Here is a 4014-nt window from a genome sequence, read left to right as displayed (position 1 = left end):
ATATATATATATATATATATATACATATATATATAATATAAATAATATATAAATATATGCATATATACATATATGTACATGCCTACATATATATGTATATATACATGCATATATGGGTACAGGACATAAAAAAAACGTGGACACAATGAGAAACGAAAACATGAAAACAAAAACATAGAAAACGAACTTCTTTCGAACAACGAAAAACAGAGAACCGAGACATACAACATAAAGAACATTCCCTTCATCAGTTGTCCCTGTTTCATCTACTCCGCGTTTCGAAGGTAAGGACAATACGCGACTTCGTTGAAACAGTCCTTTCCGCAAAGCAAATTAAATAAAATTTGGGATTTTTTGCGGAGGGTGAAAATAGTAACAAAAACAGGATAGTGAGAACAAGACAGTAAAAACAAACGGTGAGGACTGTTAAGCCAAGACGACGTGAAAAATTATGAACGCTAGAAAGACGAGCTTTGAGAAGAGACAGATAAAAGCACATCTTGTCTTTACGAAGGAAGTGGAAGAAAGAAAATAGATAGCCTTTCGTTACGTGTCAGCGACGAGAGAGTCAAGGAGGAAGAGTGAGAGAGTGAGAGAGAGAGAGAGAGAGAGAGAGAGAGAGAGAGAGAGAGAGAGAGAGAGGGAACGGTAAAGGAGAGAGGAGAAGAATAGGGAAAGGGTGGGAGAGAAAATCAGAAAGGAAGAAGAACAAGAGAGGGAGATCATATATGCATGTATATATACATATATATGTAGGTATGTACATATATGTATGTATATATGCATATATTTATATATTTACATTATTATATGAAGGACGCCATGCATCGTTTTCCAAGTATATATACTTGTTTCAATCACGAGACTGCGTCCATGCTGGGGAATTTTGGGGTCGAATGAATCGATCCCAGTACTAATTATTTTAAGCCCGATCCTTATTCTATCGTTCTCTTTCGCCGAACCGCTAGAATACGGAAACGCAAATACACCAGCACCGACTATCAAGTGGTGGTGAAAGACAAACAGACACAAAGGCACACACACACACGTGTGTGTGTACACAACAGGGTTCTTTCAGTTTTCGTCTACCAAATACACTCACAAGGCTTTGATCGGTCCGAAGCTATAGTAGAAGACACTCGCCCAAGGTGCCACGCAGTGGGATTGAACCCTGAACCATGTGATTGGGAAGCAAGCTTCTTACTATACAGCCACGCCTTATACTTTATCTTATTTATGTTTAGTCAATGTATCTTGTGTATCTTTTACTTTTTGAATGCAAGTAAGTGTATCTTGTCTCTCAGTTTCGCCTGAGAACTACTGGAACGCAACAGCTACCCAACTATACGATATTTTAAGGGAAAAATGAATTGGCGAGAAGATATAGCAAGAAATTTACTTTTAAAAAAAAATCACTTGATGAGGTGCATCCTGCACCTGTGATGCTAACAACTGAATGCACAGCAACTCACCTATGTGATACAGGTGCAAGAATAAGTCGAAACAATTCTAGGGATTTTGAAAAAAATTATATCGTAAATTCCATTTTCTGTCTCTGATCTATCTATATAAACTATACGTACACTGTGGAATCCCTGAAGTAAATCTAGTAACATGAACATTTCCACTGTATGATGACATCAGGTAGCCAATGTCTGTGATTGAGCCTTACACAGCGTTCTTCAAGCTTTCTACTCAAACTATCTATCTATCTATTTATCTATCTATCCACCTACCTATCTATCTATCTATCTATCTACCTACCTACCTACCTACCTACCTATCTATCTATCTATCTATTTTTTTATGTGTATATATGTGTATGTATATATGTATACTCAAATGTGTGTGCGTGCATATATGTATAGGAGTTTATCCCTTAACGACTAAACTAGTTAAGGACGAAACCAGATGTCCCACTGAAAGTAACAAGTTTCATTGTACTTTATGTAGTGCCACCGCCAGTATGTTGTGTTGTTTTTCAAGTTTATATATATTACATTCCAATTTTTAGCTACTTGCTTGACCGTGAGTTGTGTGGTGACTCAACTTATCGAAATTTCTTTTGATTTCAATATGGGACGAGGTAACTCACAATGTTAATAAACTCGTTTTATCGTATTTTGTCCACCTTTTGTCATCTTTACTGACTGCAAACATGTTCGAAGCTTACTAAATTCCTACACTGGGATCCCTGGTCGTACTTACCTATATATATATATATATATATACAAACATGCACATGTAATAAAGAGGAAAGAAACACTTAGAGTGGGGAGGGCAAAACACTAAAAAAGAAACAAGGGAAAACAGACAGGTAAAGTATAAGACACGAGAGAGAGGGGGATGGGGAAAGGAGGAAGGGATGGAGAGAGGGGAGGAAGAGGGGATAGAATGAGAGGGAGGAATAGATAGGTGGAAGTGAATTGAGTAGAGATTGAGAGAAACAGAAGCAGGGTGATAAAGATTTAGACTTCCTGTAAAATGTACACATTTCCTTTTTCAAACACTTTGCTATGAGCAAACGTGACAATTTTACGCACACACGCACATATATACATATATATCCACACATAAATGCAAACACACTCATATATACACGCGCGCACGCACGCACACACATTCACACGTATATACTGTGTGGGTGTGTAATAAACCAAATGATAAGGTTATGTCTGACATTTATAATACACGCAGTCACACACATCGTTACACACACACCCACATACGCATGCACACACACAGACACGGAGACGCGCGCGCGTGCGCATAGTCAGTCATACACCCCACATACACGATTACATACATGCATGCACGTATACACGCACACACTGCATCTCTCTCTCTCTCTCTCCTATGAGTATGATGTGTAATAAAAACGGTAACATGAAGAAAAATATTATGCATGATATATATATATATATATTTTTTTTTTTTTTTAAATATGGAGTTTTATATATATATATGTGTATGTGTGTGTGTGAGATAAATACATACTTGACACAGTTACGTATGTATGTATGTGTGTTACTGGTTTTCATAATGTCTACTGGAAATAAATTAAGAAAAAAGGAAAACATTACGAAATACCTCTTATAAAGTAGTAAGTAGCCACAGCAGTAGTAACAATTGTTGTTACTGTTACGGTCGCGATATTCAAGTGTATACACACACCCCTTGTGTATCCGCAGTACGTTTTAAGTGATCTAAATAAGGTGAGAAGCTAAACTCGACCTTACAGAGTACATATTACCATATATACATATATAAATATACACACATATATATATATACACATATACAACTCTCTCTGTATGTCTTTGTTTCTCCTCTCTATGTTTGTTTCTTCTCTCTCTCATCGTCTCTCCTCTCTCACTCTCTCTCACTTTTCTCTCTTCTCTTTTCTCACTCTCTCTATCTCTTCTACTTACTTTCATTACTCCCCCACTTTCCCCCTCAAAGCTGACGCAGTGTAGATTATTTTCTCTTTCATTTATCTACTCAGACTACTACCCTTTTTTGCTATACTATCACTTCTATATAGTAGCGTGAACACCCGCCTTCTGGCTTATACTCTCACTACTGTATAATCTGTTGCTTTTTCCATTTTCTCTTACTTTTCCCCCTATCTTGTGTAAATAGTCAAATTCTTTCCTCCTCTCTATTTAATCTTTATCTCTCTCTCCTCTGTATTTACAGTCTATTTCTTCTCTCTATTTACTCTTTATCTCTCTTTCCGCCTCGTCTTACATCTGTAGTTACCCCCTATCAGTTTATCTACTCTCTCTATTCTACTCTTACACACGAACTATTCGAATTCATTCTCTTCTCTTGTTTATATTGTTTCAATACCCTCTTTTACTTTCATATTTTATCTTTTACTTGTTTCAGTCCTTTTGACTGCGGCCATGCTGGGACACTACTTTGAAGAATTTTGTCAAATAAGTACGTAAGTACTTATTTTAAAAAAGTTTGGTACTTATTCTATCGGTTTTTTTCTTTTTTATTCTTTGC

At 36.5% G+C, this 4014-nt stretch overlaps 1 protein-coding gene across 2 annotated transcripts in view; it reads right to left on the bottom strand.

Annotated features, from left to right (window-relative positions):
* Nucleotides 1–3369, bottom strand: part of LOC106882483 (uncharacterized) — a 142742-nt gene extending 139373 nt beyond the window's left edge. The window contains exon 1 of one of the 2 annotated variants that reach the window (XM_052969595.1): nt 3091–3369. The gene's annotated coding sequence lies outside the window, so the exon portion shown is untranslated. The remainder of the gene's footprint in view (nt 1–3090) is intronic. The other variant, XM_052969594.1, reaches the window with a different exon arrangement.
* Nucleotides 3370–4014: the final 645 nt, after the last annotated feature.

The sequence above is a fragment of the Octopus bimaculoides genome, chromosome 7 (genome assembly GCF_001194135.2).
Source record: "Octopus bimaculoides isolate UCB-OBI-ISO-001 chromosome 7, ASM119413v2, whole genome shotgun sequence".
Taxonomy (NCBI): Eukaryota; Metazoa; Mollusca; class Cephalopoda; order Octopoda; family Octopodidae; genus Octopus; species Octopus bimaculoides.
Note: the sequence above shows the minus strand (reverse complement) of the source record. Positions and strands in the feature narration are given on the sequence as shown.